This window comes from Mustela lutreola, chromosome 6 (genome assembly GCF_030435805.1).
Source record: "Mustela lutreola isolate mMusLut2 chromosome 6, mMusLut2.pri, whole genome shotgun sequence".
NCBI classification, from domain to species: domain Eukaryota; kingdom Metazoa; phylum Chordata; class Mammalia; order Carnivora; family Mustelidae; genus Mustela; species Mustela lutreola.
In genome coordinates, this window is record NC_081295.1 from 159,454,575 (window position 1) to 159,469,778 (window position 15,204).

Consider the following 15,204-nt stretch of genomic DNA (forward strand, 5'->3'; position numbering starts at 1 on the left):
CGGGTCTAAGGTTTTCCGATATGTAGGCCATGAGGGACAGGACCCCGGAAGCAGGTTGTGGAAGCAGGCGAGTGTCCCAGACCGTACTTCCTGATGGGCCTGGCCCCATGGTAGAGCGCAGGGATGGGACCACTGCAAGTCGAGGATCCACGGGCGTTGTCCTCGCTGCATTCCGTCTTGTGGAGTGCCCCTTGGCGGCGATCGGGTGCGGGCACTCACCATGCCCTTCAAGGCCCCGAGGTGGGTGTGGCCCAGCAGACGTGCGGCGCCCGAATGACTTCGCCGGGCTTTTTCCGGCCAATTCTCACGAGGGTTCTGTCCAAACCAGGATTGGTTTGGGCAGAACGCTCGTGAGAATTGGCCGGCGTAGGACAGCCCGGAGGACCGCCGTGCTCTCCATGGCCCAGGGCCCTTTCTCGCCCAGGGCATGTTGCTGCCGCCAAGTAATGGCTCGGAAAAGACGCGGCCCACCCCGGCACGACGGCGCTATGGAGCGTTCCCGGAGCAGAGTTGAAGAACGGGTGGTGGCCTGGTGTGCGCCTCTGTCTCTCGGGTAGACGGGCCGGCCAAGGATGGGGATGACCTCATCTTGGTCATACCGGTTTATCTCACTCTGAGGGTTGTCCGAAGCACCAGAGGGGCCGATGGAGACTGCGTGGTTGGGAGATGCGTGGCTGCGGGTCTAAGGGTTTCCGATATGGAGGCCATGAGGGACAGGACCCCGGAAGCAGGTTGGGGAAGCAGGCGAGTGTCCCAGACCGGTCTTCGTGATGGGCCTGGCCCCATGGAAGAGCGCAGGGATGGGACCCCTGCAAGTCGAGGATCCACGGGCGTTGTCCTCGCTGCATTCCGTCTTGCGGAGTGCCCCTTTGCGGCGATCGGGTGCCGGCACTCACCATGCCCTTCAAGGCCCCGAGGTGGGGGCGGCCCAGCAGACGTGCGGCGCCCGAATGACTTCGCCGGGCTTTTTCCGGCCAATTCTCACGAGCGTTCTGCCCAAACCAGGATTGGTTTGGGCAGAACGCTCGTGAGAATTGGCCGGCGTAGGACAGCCCTGCGGACCGCCGTGCTCTCCATGGCCCAGGGCCCTTTCTCGCCCAGGGCATGTTGCTGCCGCCAAGAAATGGCTCGGAAAAGACGCGGCCAAACCCGGCACGACGGCGCATTGGAGCGTTCCCGGAGCAGAGTTGAAGAACGGGTGGTGGCCTGGTGTGCGCCTCTGTCTCTCGGGGAGACGGGCCGGCCAAGGATGGGGATGACCTCATATTGGTCATACCGATTTATCTCACTCTGAGGGTTGTCCGAAGCACCAGAGGGGCCGATGGAGACTGCGTGGTTGGGAGATGCGTGGCTGCGGGTCTAAGGGTTTCCGATATGGAGGCCATGAGGGACAGGACCCCGGAAGCAGGTTGGGGAAGCAGGCGAGTGTCCCAGACCGGACTTCGTGATGGGCCTGGCCCCATGTTAGAGCGCAGGGATGGGACCCCTGCAAGTCGAGTATCCTCGGGCGTTGTCCTCGCTGCATTCCGTCTTGTGGAGTGCCCCTTGGCGGCGATCGGGTGCGGGCACTCACCATCCCAAACAAGGGCCCGAGGTGGGGGCGGCCCAGCAGACGTGCGGTGCCCGAATGATTTCGCCGTGCTTTTTCCGGCCAATTCTCACGAGCGTTCTGCCCAAACCAGGATTGGTATGGGCAGAACGCTCGTGAGAATTGGCCGGCGTAGGACAGCGCTGCGGACCGCCGTGCTCTCCATGGCCCAGGGCCCTTTCTCGCCCAGGGCATGTGGCTGCCGCCAAGAAATGGCTCGGAAAAGACGCGGCCAACCCCGGCACGACGGCGCATTGGAGCTTTCCCGGAGCAGAGTTGAAGAACGGGTGGTGGCCTGGTGTGAGCCTCTGTCTCTCGATAGACGGGCCTGCCAAGGATGGGGATGACCTCATCTTGGTCATACCGGTTTATCTCACTCTGAGGGTTGTCCGAAGCACCAGAGGGGCCGATGGAGACTGCGTGGTTGGGAGATGCGTGGCTGCGGGTCTAAGGTTTTCCGATATGTAGGCCATGAGGGACAGGACCCCGGAAGCAGGTTGGGGAAGCAGGCGAGTGTCCCAGACCGTACTTCCTGATGGGCCTGGCCCCATGGTAGAGCGCAGGGATGGGACCCCTGCAAGTAGAGGACCACGGGCGTTGTCCTCGCTGCATTCCGTCTTGTGGAGTGCCCCTTGGCGGCGATCGGGTGCGGGCACTCACCATGCCCTTTCAGGCCCCGAGGTGGGGGCGGCCCAGCAGACGTGCGGCGCCCGAATGACTTCGCCGGGCTTTTTCGGCCAATTCTCACGAGCATTCTGCCCAAACCAGGATTGGTTTGGGCAGAACGCTCGTGAGAATTGGCCGGCGTAGGACAGCCCTGCGGACCGCCGTGCTCTCCATGGCCCAGGGCCCTTTCTCGCCCAGGGCATGATGCTGCCGCCAAGAAATGGCTCGGAAAAGACGCGGCCCACCCCGGCACGACGGCGCATTGGAGCGTTCCCGGAGCAGAGTTGAAGAACCGGTGGTGGCCAGGTGTGCGCCTCTGTCTCTCGGGGAGACGGGCCGGCCAAGGATGGGGATGACCTCATCTTGGTCATACCGGTTTATCTCACTCTGAGGGTTGTCCGAAGCACCAGAGGGGCCGATGGAGACTGCGTGGTTGGGAGATGCGTGGCTGCGGGTCTAAGGGTTTCCGATATGGAGGCCATGAGGGACAGGACCCCGGAAGCCGGTTGGGGAAGCAGGCGAGTGTCCCAGACCGGACTTCGTGATGGGCCTGGCCCCATGGTAGAGCGCAGGGATGGGACCCCTGCAAGTCGAGGATCCTCGGGCGTTGTCCTCGCTGCATTCCGTCTTGTGGAGTGCCCCTTGGCGGCGATCGGGTGCGGGCACTCACCATGCCCTTCAAGGCCCCGAGGTGGGGGCGGCCCAGCAGACGTGCGGCGCTGAATGAATTCGCCGGGCTTTTTCCGGCCAATTCTCATGAGCGTTCTGCCCAAACGAGGATTGGTTTGGGCAGAACGCTCGTGAGAATTGGCCGGCTTAGGACAGCTCTGCGGACCGCCGTGCTCTCCATGGCCCAGGGCCCTTTCTCGCCCAGGGCATGTTGCTGCCGCCAAGAAATGGCTCGGAAAAGACGCGGCCAACCCCGGCATGACGGCGCATTGGAGCGTTCCCGGAGCAGAGTTGAAGAACGGGTGGTGGCCTGGTGTGCGCCTCTGTCTCTCGGGGAGACGGGCCGGCCAAGGATGAGGATGACCTCATCTTGGTCATACCGGTTTATCTCACTCTGAGGGTTGTCCGAAGCACCAGAGGGGCCGATGGAGACTGCGTGGTTGGGAGATGCGTGGCTGCGGGTCTAAGGGTTTCCGATATGGAGGCCATGAGGGACAGGACCCCGGAAGCAGGTTGGGGAAGCAGGCGAGTGTCCCAGACCGGACTTCGTGATGGGCCTGGCCCCATGCTAGAGCGCATGGATGGGACCCCTGCAAGTCGAGTATCCTCGGGCGTTGTCCTCGCTGCATTCCGTCTTGTGGAGTGCCCCTTGGTGGCGATCGGGTGCGGGCACTCACCATCCCAAACAAGGGCCCGAGGTGGGGGCGGCCCAGCAGACGTGCGGCGCCCGAATGATTTCGCCGTGCTTTTTCCGGCCAATTCTCACGAGCGTTCTTCCCAAACCAGGATTGGTATGGGCAGAACGCTCGTGAGAATTGGCCGGCGTAGGACAGCGCTGCGGACCGCCGTGCTCTCCATGGCCCAGGGCCCTTTCTCGCCCAGGGCATGTGGCTGCCGCCAAGAAATGGCTCGGAAAAGACGCGGCCAACCCCGGCACGACGGCGCATTGGAGCTTTCCCGGAGCAGAGTTGAAGAACGGGTGGTGGCCTGGTGTGAGCCTCTGTCTCTCGATAGACGGGCCTGCCAAGAATGGGGATGACCTCATCTTGGTCATACCGGTTTATCTCACTCTGAGGGTTGTCCGAAGCACCAGAGGGGCCGATGGAGACTGCGTGGTTGGGAGATGCGTGGCTGCGGGTCTAAGGTTTTCCGATATGTAGGCCATGAGGGACAGGACCCCGGAAGCAGGTTGGGGAAGCAGGCGAGTGTCCCAGACCGTACTTCCTGATGGGCCTGGCCCCATGGTAGAGCGCAGGGATGGGACCACTGCAAGTCGAGGATCCACGGGCGTTGTCCTCGCTGCATTCCGTCTTGTGGAGTGCCCCTTGGCGGCGATCGGGTGCGGGCACTCACCATGCCCTTCAAGGCCCCGAGGTGGGTGTGGCCCAGCAGACGTGCGGCGCCCGAATGACTTCGCCGGGCTTTTTCCGGCCAATTCTCACGAGGGTTCTGTCCAAACCAGGATTGGTTTGGGCAGAACGCTCGTGAGAATTGGCCGGCGTAGGACAGCCCGGAGGACCGCCGTGCTCTCCATGGCCCAGGGCCCTTTCTCGCCCAGGGCATGTTGCTGCCGCCAAGTAATGGCTCGGAAAAGACGCGGCCCACCCCGGCACGACGGCGCTATGGAGCGTTCCCGGAGCAGAGTTGAAGAACGGGTGGTGGCCTGGTGTGCGCCTCTGTCTCTCGGGTAGACGGGCCGGCCAAGGATGGGGATGACCTCATCTTGGTCATACCGGTTTATCTCACTCTGAGGGTTGTCCGAAGCACCAGAGGGGCCGATGGAGACTGCGTGGTTGGGAGATGCGTGGCTGCGGGTCTAAGGGTTTCCGATATGGAGGCCATGAGGGACAGGACCCCGGAAGCCGGTTGGGGAAGCAGGCGAGTGTCCCAGACCGGACTTCGTGATGGGCCTGGCCCCATGGTAGAGCGCAGGGATGGGACCCCTGCAAGTCGAGGATCCTCGGGCGTTGTCCTCGCTGCATTCCGTCTTGTGGAGTGCCCCTTGGCGGCGATCGGGTGCGGGCACTCACCATGCCCTTCAAGGCCCCGAGGTGGGGGCGGCCCAGCAGACGTGCGGCGCCGAATGAATTCGCCGGGCTTTTTCCGGCCAATTCTCACGAGCGTTCTGCCCAAACGAGGATTGGTTTGGGCAGAACGCTCGTGAGAATTGGCCGGCTTAGGACAGCTCTGCGGACCGCCGTGCTCTCCATGGCCCAGGGCCCTTTCTCGCCCAGGGCATGTTGCTGCCGCCAAGAAATGGCTCGGAGAAGACGCGGCCAACCCCGGCATGACGGCGCATTGGAGCGTTCCCGGAGCAGAGTTGAAGAACGGGTGGTGGCCTGGTGTGCGCCTCTGTCTCTCGGGGAGACGGGCCGGCCAAGGATGAGGATGACCTCATCTTGGTCATACCGGTTTATCTCACTCTGAGGGTTGTCCGAAGCACCAGAGGGGCCGATGGAGACTGCGTGGTTGGGAGATGCGTGGCTGCGGGTCTAAGGGTTTCCGATATGGAGGCCTTGAGGGACAGGACCCCGGAAGCAGGTTGGGGAAGCAGGCGAGTGTCCCAGACCGGACTTCGTGATGGGCCTGGCCCCATGGTAGAGCGCAGGGATGGGCCCCTTGCAATCGAGGATCCTCGGGCGTTGTCCTCGCTGCATTCCGTCTTGTGGAGTGCCCCTTGGCGGCGATCGGGTGCGGGCACTCACCATGCCCTTCAAGGCCCCGAGGTGGGGGCGGCCCAGCAGACGTGCGGCGCCCGAATGACTTCGCCGGGCTTTTTCCGGCCAATTCTCACGAGCGTTCTGCCCAAACCAGGATTGGTTTGGGCAGAACGCTCGTGAGAATTGGCCGGCGTAGGACAGCCCTGCGGACCGCCGTGCTCTCCATGGCCCAGGGCCCTTTCTCGCCCAGGGCATGTTGCTGCCGCCAAGAAATGGCTCGGAAAAGACGCGGCCAACCCTGGCACGACGGCGCATTGGAGCGTTCCCGGAGCAGAGTTGAAGAACGGGTGGTGGCCTGGTGTGCGCCTCTGTCTCTCGGGTAGACGGGCCGGCCAAGGATGGGGATGACCTCATCTTGGTCATACCAATTTATCTCACTCTGTGGGTTGTCCGAAGCACCAGAGGGGCCGATGGAGACTGCGTGGTTGGGAGATGCGTGGCTGCGGGTCTAAGGGTTTCCGATATGGAGGCCATGAGGGACAGGACCCCGGAAGCAGGTTGGGGAAGCAGGCGAGTGTCCCAGACCGGACTTCGTGATGGGCCTGGCCCCATGGTAGAGCGCAGGGATGGGACCACTGCAAGTCGAGGATCCACGGGCGTTGTCCTCGCTGCATTCCGTCTTGTGGAGTGCCCCTTGGCGGCGATCGGGTGCGGGCACTCACCATGCCCTTCAAGGCCCGAGGTCGGTGTGGCCCAGCAGACGTGCGGCGCCCGAATGACTTCGCCGGGCTTTTTCCGGCCAATTCTCACGAGCGTTCTGCCCAAACCAGGATTGGTTTTTGCAGAACGCTCGTGAGAATTGGCCGGCGTAGGACAGCCCTGAGGACCGCCGTGCTCTCCATGGCCCAGGGCCCTTTCTCGCCCAGGGCATGTTGCTGCCGCCAAGTAATGGCTCGGAAAAGACGCGGCCCAGCCCGGCACGACGGCGCTATGGAGCGTTCCCGGAGCAGAGTTGAAGAACGGGTGGTGGCCTGGTGTGCGCCTCTGTCTCTCGGGTAGACGGGCCGGCCAAGGATGGGGATGACCTCATCTTGGTCATACCGGTTTATCTCACTCTGAGGGTTGTCCGAAGCACCAGAGGGGCCGATGGAGACTGCGTGGTTGGGAGATGCGTGGCTGCGGGTCTAAGGGTTTCCGATATGGAGGCCATGAGGGACAGGACCCCGGAAGCAGGTTGGGGAAGCAGGCGAGTGTCCCAGACCGGACTTCGTGATGGGCCTGGCCCCATGCTAGAGCGCAGGGATGGGACCCCTGCAAGTCGAGTATCCTCGGGCGTTGTCCTCGCTGCATTCCGTCTTGTGGAGTGCCCCTTGGCGGCGATCGGGTGCGGGCACTCACCATCCCAAACAAGGGCCCGAGGTGGGGGCGGCCCAGCAGACGTGCGGCGCCCGAATGATTTCGCCGTGCTTTTTCCGGCCAATTCTCACGAGCGTTCTGCCCAAACCAGGATTGGTATGGGCAGAACGCTCGTGAGAATTGGCCGGCGTAGGACAGCGCTGCGGACCGCCGTGCTCTCCATGGCCCAGGGCCCTTTCTCGCCCAGGGCATGTGGCTGCCGCCAAGAAATGGCTCGGAAAAGACGCGGCCAACCCCGGCACGACGGCGCATTGGAGCTTTCCCGGAGCAGAGTTGAAGAACGGGTGGTGGCCTGGTGTGAGCCTCTGTCTCTCGATAGACGGGCCTGCCAAGGATGGGGATGACCTCATCTTGGTCATACCGGTTTATCTCACTCTGAGGGTTGTCCGAAGCACCAGAGGGGCCGATGGAGACTGCGTGGTTGGGAGATGCGTGGCTGCGGGTCTAAGGTTTTCCGATATGTAGGCCATGAGGGACAGGACCCCGGAAGCAGGTTGGGGAAGCAGGCGAGTGTCCCAGACCGTACTTCCTGATGGGCCTGGCCCCATGGTAGAGCGCAGGGATGGGACCCCTGCAAGTAGAGGACCACGGGCGTTGTCCTCGCTGCATTCCGTCTTGTGGAGTGCCCCTTGGCGGCGATCGGGTGCGGGCACTCACCATGCCCTTTCAGGCCCCGAGGTGGGGGCGGCCCAGCAGACGTGCGGCGCCCGAATGACTTCGCCGGGCTTTTTCGGCCAATTCTCATGAGCATTCTGCCCAAACCAGGATTGGTTTGGGCAGAACGCTCGTGAGAATTGGCCGGCGTAGGACAGCCCTGCGGACCGCCGTGCTCTCCATGGCCCAGGGCCCTTTCTCGCCCAGGGCATGATGCTGCCGCCAAGAAATGGCTCGGAAAAGACGCGGCCCACCCCGGCACGACGGCGCATTGGAGCGTTCCCGGAGCAGAGTTGAAGAACGGGTGGTGGCCAGGTGTGCGCCTCTGTCTCTCGGGGAGACGGGCCGGCCAAGGATGGGGATGACCTCATCTTGGTCATACCGGTTTATCTCACTCTGAGGGTTGTCCGAAGCACCAGAGGGGCCGATGGAGACTGCGTGGTTGGGAGATGCGTGGCTGCGGGTCTAAGGGTTTCCGATATGGAGGCCATGAGGGACAGGACCCCGGAAGCCGGTTGGGGAAGCAGGCGAGTGTCCCAGACCGGACTTCGTGATGGGCCTGGCCCCATGGTAGAGCGCAGGGATGGGACCCCTGCAAGTCGAGGATCCTCGGGCGTTGTCCTCGCTGCATTCCGTCTTGTGGAGTGCCCCTTGGCGGCGATCGGGTGCGGGCACTCACCATGCCCTTCAAGGCCCCGAGGTGGGGGCGGCCCAGCAGACGTGCGGCGCCGAATGAATTCGCCGGGCTTTTTCCGGCCAATTCTCACGAGCGTTCTGCCCAAACGAGGATTGGTTTGGGCAGAACGCTCGTGAGAATTGGCCGGCTTAGGACAGCTCTGCGGACCGCCGTGCTCTCCATGGCCCAGGGCCCTTTCTCGCCCAGGGCATGTAGCTGCCGCCAAGAAATGGCTCGGAAAAGACGCGGCCAACCCCGGCATGACGGCGCATTGGAGCGTTCCCGGAGCAGAGTTGAAGAACGGGTGGTGGCCTGGTGTGCGCCTCTGTCTCTCGGGGAGACGGGCCGGCCAAGGATGAGGATGACCTCATCTTGGTCATACCGGTTTATCTCACTCTGAGGGTTGTCCGAAGCACCAGAGGGGCCGATGGAGACTGCGTGGTTGGGAGATGCGTGGCTGCGAGTCTAAGGGTTTCCGATATGGAGGCCATGAGGGACAGGACCCCGGAAGCAGGTTGGGGAAGCAGGCGAGTGTCCCAGACCGGACTTCGTGATGGGCCTGGCCCCATGGTTGAGCGCAGGGATGGGACCCCTGCATGTCGAGGATCCACGGCCATGTCCTCGCTGCATTCCGTCTTGTGGAGTGCCCCTTGGCGGCGATCGGGTGCGGGCACTCACCATGCCCTTCAAGGCCCCGAGGTGGGGGCGGCCCAGCAGACGTGCGGCGCCCGAATGACATCGCCGTGTTTTTCCGGCCAATTCTCACGAGCGTTCTGCCCAAACCAGGATTGGTTTGGGCAGAACGCTCGTGAGAATTGGCCGGCATAGGACAGCCCTGCGGACCGCCGTGCTGTCCATGGCCCAGGGCCCTTTCTCGTCCAGGGCATGATGCTGCCGCCAAGAAATGGCTCGGAAAAGACGCGGCCCACCCCGGCACGACGGCGCATTGGAGCATTCCCGGAGCAGAGTTGAAGAACGGGTGGTGGCCAGGTGTGCGCCTCTGTCTCTCGGGGAGACGGGCCTGCCAAGGATGGGGATGACCTCATCTTGGTCATACCGGTTTATCTCACTCTGAGGGTTGTCCGAAGCACCAGAGGGGCCGATGGAGACTGCGTGGTTGGGAGATGCGTGGCTGCGGGTCTAAGGTTTTCCGATATGTAGGCCATGAGGGACAGGACCCCGGAAGCAGGTTGGGGAAGCAGGCGAGTGTCCCAGACCGTACTTCCTGATGGGCCTGGCCCCATGGTAGAGCGCAGGGATGGGACCACTGCAAGTCGAGGATCCACGGGCGTTGTCCTCGCTGCATTCCGTCTTGTGGAGTGCCCCTTGGCGGCGATCGGGTGCGGGCACTCACCATGCCCTTCAAGGCCCCGAGGTGGGTGTGGCCCAGCAGACGTGCGGCGCCCGAATGACTTCGCCGGGCTTTTTCCGGCCAATTCTCACGAGGGTTCTGTCCAAACCAGGATTGGTTTGGGCAGAACGCTCGTGAGAATTGGCCGGCGTAGGACAGCCCGGAGGACCGCCGTGCTCTCCATGGCCCAGGGCCCTTTCTCGCCCAGGGCATGTTGCTGCCGCCAAGTAATGGCTCGGAAAAGACGCGGCCCACCCCGGCACGACGGCGCTATGGAGCGTTCCCGGAGCAGAGTTGAAGAACGGGTGGTGGCCTGGTGTGCGCCTCTGTCTCTCGGGTAGACGGGCCGGCCAAGGATGGGGATGACCTCATCTTGGTCATACCGGTTTATCTCACTCTGAGGGTTGTCCGAAGCACCAGAGGGGCCGATGGAGACTGCGTGGTTGGGAGATGCGTGGCTGCGGGTCTAAGGGTTTCCGATATGGAGGCCATGAGGGACAGGACCCCGGAAGCAGGTTGGGGAAGCAGGCGAGTGTCCCAGACCGGTCTTCGTGATGGGCCTGGCCCCATGGAAGAGCGCAGGGATGGGACCCCTGCAAGTCGAGGATCCACGGGCGTTGTCCTCGCTGCATTCCGTCTTGCGGAGTGCCCCTTTGCGGCGATCGGGTGCCGGCACTCACCATGCCCTTCAAGGCCCCGAGGTGGGGGCGGCCCAGCAGACGTGCGGCGCCCGAATGACTTCGCCGGGCTTTTTCCGGCCAATTCTCACGAGCGTTCTGCCCAAACCAGGATTGGTTTGGGCAGAACGCTCGTGAGAATTGGCCGGCGTAGGACAGCCCTGCGGACCGCCGTGCTCTCCATGGCCCAGGGCCCTTTCTCGCCCAGGGCATGTTGCTGCCGCCAAGAAATGGCTCGGAAAAGACGCGGCCAAACCCGGCACGACGGCGCATTGGAGCGTTCCCGGAGCAGAGTTGAAGAACGGGTGGTGGCCTGGTGTGCGCCTCTGTCTCTCGGGGAGACGGGCCGGCCAAGGATGGGGATGACCTCATATTGGTCATACCGATTTATCTCACTCTGAGGGTTGTCCGAAGCACCAGAGGGGCCGATGGAGACTGCGTGGTTGGGAGATGCGTGGCTGCGGGTCTAAGGGTTTCCGATATGGAGGCCATGAGGGACAGGACCCCGGAAGCCGGTTGGGGAAGCAGGCGAGTGTCCCAGACCGGACTTCGTGATGGGCCTGGCCCCATGGTAGAGCGCAGGGATGGGACCCCTGCAAGTCGAGGATCCTCGGGCGTTGTCCTCGCTGCATTCCGTCTTGTGGAGTGCCCCTTGGCGGCGATCGGGTGCGGGCACTCACCATGCCCTTCAAGGCCCCGAGGTGGGGGCGGCCCAGCAGACGTGCGGCGCTGAATGAATTCGCCGGGCTTTTTCCGGCCAATTCTCACGAGCGTTCTGCCCAAACGAGGATTGGTTTGGGCAGAACGCTCGTGAGAATTGGCCGGCTTAGGACAGCTCTGCGGACCGCCGTGCTCTCCATGGCCCAGGGCCCTTTCTCGCCCAGGGCATGTTGCTGCCGCCAAGAAATGGCTCGGAAAAGACGCGGCCAACCCCGGCATGACGGCGCATTGGAGCGTTCCCGGAGCAGAGTTGAAGAACGGGTGGTGGCCTGGTGTGCGCCTCTGTCTCTCGGGGAGACGGGCCGGCCAAGGATGAGGATGACCTCATCTTGGTCATACCGGTTTATCTCACTCTGAGGGTTGTCCGAAGCACCAGAGGGGCCGATGGAGACTGCGTGGTTGGGAGATGCGTGGCTGCGGGTCTAAGGGTTTCCGATATGGAGGCCATGAGGGACAGGACCCCGGAAGCAGGTTGGGGAAGCAGGCGAGTGTCCCAGACCGGACTTCGTGATGGGCCTGGCCCCATGCTAGAGCGCATGGATGGGACCCCTGCAAGTCGAGTATCCTCGGGCGTTGTCCTCGCTGCATTCCGTCTTGTGGAGTGCCCCTTGGTGGCGATCGGGTGCGGGCACTCACCATCCCAAACAAGGGCCCGAGGTGGGGGCGGCCCAGCAGACGTGCGGCGCCCGAATGATTTCGCCGTGCTTTTTCCGGCCAATTCTCACGAGCGTTCTGCCCAAACCAGGATTGGTATGGGCAGAACGCTCGTGAGAATTGGCCGGCGTAGGACAGCGCTGCGGACCGCCGTGCTCTCCATGGCCCAGGGCCCTTTCTCGCCCAGGGCATGTGGCTGCCGCCAAGAAATGGCTCGGAAAAGACGCGGCCAACCCCGGCACGACGGCGCATTGGAGCTTTCCCGGAGCAGAGTTGAAGAACGGGTGGTGGCCTGGTGTGAGCCTCTGTCTCTCGATAGACGGGCCTGCCAAGAATGGGGATGACCTCATCTTGGTCATACCGGTTTATCTCACTCTGAGGGTTGTCCGAAGCACCAGAGGGGCCGATGGAGACTGCGTGGTTGGGAGATGCGTGGCTGCGGGTCTAAGGTTTTCCGATATGTAGGCCATGAGGGACAGGACCCCGGAAGCAGGTTGGGGAAGCAGGCGAGTGTCCCAGACCGTACTTCCTGATGGGCCTGGCCCCATGGTAGAGCGCAGGGATGGGACCACTGCAAGTCGAGGATCCACGGGCGTTGTCCTCGCTGCATTCCGTCTTGTGGAGTGCCCCTTGGCGGCGATCGGGTGCGGGCACTCACCATGCCCTTCAAGGCCCCGAGGTGGGTGTGGCCCAGCAGACGTGCGGCGCCCGAATGACTTCGCCGGGCTTTTTCCGGCCAATTCTCACGAGGGTTCTGTCCAAACCAGGATTGGTTTGGGCAGAACGCTCGTGAGAATTGGCCGGCGTAGGACAGCCCGGAGGACCGCCGTGCTCTCCATGGCCCAGGGCCCTTTCTCGCCCAGGGCATGTTGCTGCCGCCAAGTAATGGCTCGGAAAAGACGCGGCCCACCCCGGCACGACGGCGCTATGGAGCGTTCCCGGAGCAGAGTTGAAGAACGGGTGGTGGCCTGGTGTGCGCCTCTGTCTCTCGGGTAGACGGGCCGGCCAAGGATGGGGATGACCTCATCTTGGTCATACCGGTTTATCTCACTCTGAGGGTTGTCCGAAGCACCAGAGGGGCCGATGGAGACTGCGTGGTTGGGAGATGCGTGGCTGCGGGTCTAAGGGTTTCCGATATGGAGGCCATGAGGGACAGGACCCCGGAAGCAGGTTGGGGAAGCAGGCGAGTGTCCCAGACCGGACTTCGTGATGGGCCTGGCCCCATGGTAGAGCGCAGGGATGGGACCCCTGCAAGTCGAGGATCCTCGGGCGTTGTCCTCGCTGCATTCCGTCTTGTGGAGTGCCCCTTGGCGGCGATCGGGTGCGGGCACTCACCATGCCCTTCAAGGCCCCGAGGTGGGGGCGGCCCAGCAGACGTGCGGCGCCGAATGAATTCGCCGGGCTTTTTCCGGCCAATTCTCACGAGCGTTCTGCCCAAACGAGGATTGGTTTGGGCAGAACGCTCGTGAGAATTGGCCGGCTTAGGACAGCTCTGCGGACCGCCGTGCTCTCCATGGCCCAGGGCCCTTTCTCGCCCAGGGCATGTTGCTGCCGCCAAGAAATGGCTCGGAAAAGACGCGGCCAACCCCGGCATGACGGCGCATTGGAGCGTTCCCGGAGCAGAGTTGAAGAACGGGTGGTGGCCTGGTGTGCGCCTCTGTCTCTCGGGGAGACGGGCCGGCCAAGGATGAGGATGACCTCATCTTGGTCATACCGGTTTATCTCACTCTGAGGGTTGTCCGAAGCACCAGAGGGGCCGATGGAGACTGCGTGGTTGGGAGATGCGTGGCTGCGGGTCTAAGGGTTTCCGATATGGAGGCCTTGAGGGACAGGACCCCGGAAGCAGGTTGGGGAAGCAGGCGAGTGTCCCAGACCGGACTTCGTGATGGGCCTGGCCCCATGGTAGAGCGCAGGGATGGGCCCCTTGCAATCGAGGATCCTCGGGCGTTGTCCTCGCTGCATTCCGTCTTGTGGAGTGCCCCTTGGCGGCGATCGGGTGCGGGCACTCACCATGCCCTTCAAGGCCCCGAGGTGGGGGCGGCCCAGCAGACGTGCGGCGCCCGAATGACTTCGCCGGGCTTTTTCCGGCCAATTCTCACGAGCGTTCTGCCCAAACCAGGATTGGTTTGGGCAGAACGCTCGTGAGAATTGGCCGGCGTAGGACAGCCCTGCGGACCGCCGTGCTCTCCATGGCCCAGGGCCCTTTCTCGCCCAGGGCATGTTGCTGCCGCCAAGAAATGGCTCGGAAAAGAAGCGGCCAACCCCGGCACGACGGCGCATTGGAGCGTTCCCGGAGCAGATTTGAAGAACGGGTGGTGGCCTGGTGTGCGCCTCTGTCTCTCGGGTAGACGGGCCGGCCAAAGATGGGGATGACCTCATCTTGGTCATACCGGTTTATCTCACTCTGAGGGTTGTCCGAAGCACCAGAGGGGCCGATGGAGACTGCGTGGTTGGGAGATGCGTGGCTGCGGGTCTAAGGGTTTCCGATATGGAGGCCATGAGGGACAGGACCCCGGAAGCAGGTGGTGAAGCAGGCGAGTGTCCCAGACCGGACTTCGTGATGGGCCTGGCCCCATGGTAGAGCGCAGGGATGGGACCCCTGCAAGTCGAGGACCACGGGCGTTGTCCTCGCTGCATTCCGTCTTGTGGAGTGCCCCTTGGCGGCGATCGGGTGCCGGCACTCACCATGCCCTTCAAGGCCCCGAGGTGGGGGCGGCCCAGCAGACGTGCGGCACCCGAATGACTTCGCCTTGCTTTTTCCGGCCAATTCTCACGAGCGTTCTGCCCAAACCAGGATTGGTTTGGGCAGAACGCTCGTGAGAATTGGCCGGCGTAGGACAGCCCTGCGGACCGCCGTGCTCTCCATGGCCCAGGGCCCTTTCTCGCCCAGGGCATGTTGCTGCCGCCAAGAAATGGCTCGGAAGACGCGGCCCACCCCGGCACGATGGCGCATTGGAGCGTTCCCGGAGCAGAGTTGAAGAACGGGTGGTGGCCTGGTGTGCGCCTCTGTCTCTCGGGTAGACGGGCCGGCCAAGGATGGGGATGACCTCATCTTGGTCATACCGGTTTATCTCACTCTGAGGGTTGTCCGAAGCACCAGAGGGGCCGATGGAGACTGCGTGGTTGGGAGATGCGTGGCTGCGGGTCTAAGGGTTTCCGATATGGAGGCCATGAGGGACAGGACCCCGGAAGCAGGTTGGGGAAGCAGGCGAGTGTCCCAGACCGGACTTCGTGATGGCCCTGGCCCCATGGTAGAGCGCAGGGATGGGACCCCTGCAAGTCGAGGATCCACGCACGTTGTCCTCGCTGCATTCCGTCTTATGGAGTGCCCCTTGGCGGCGATCGGGTGCGGGAACTCACCATGCCCTTCAAGGCCCCGAGGTGGGGGCGGCCCAGCAGACGTGCGGCGCCCGAATGACTTCGCCGGGCTTTTTCCGGCCAATTCTCACGAGCGTTCTGCCCAAACCAATACT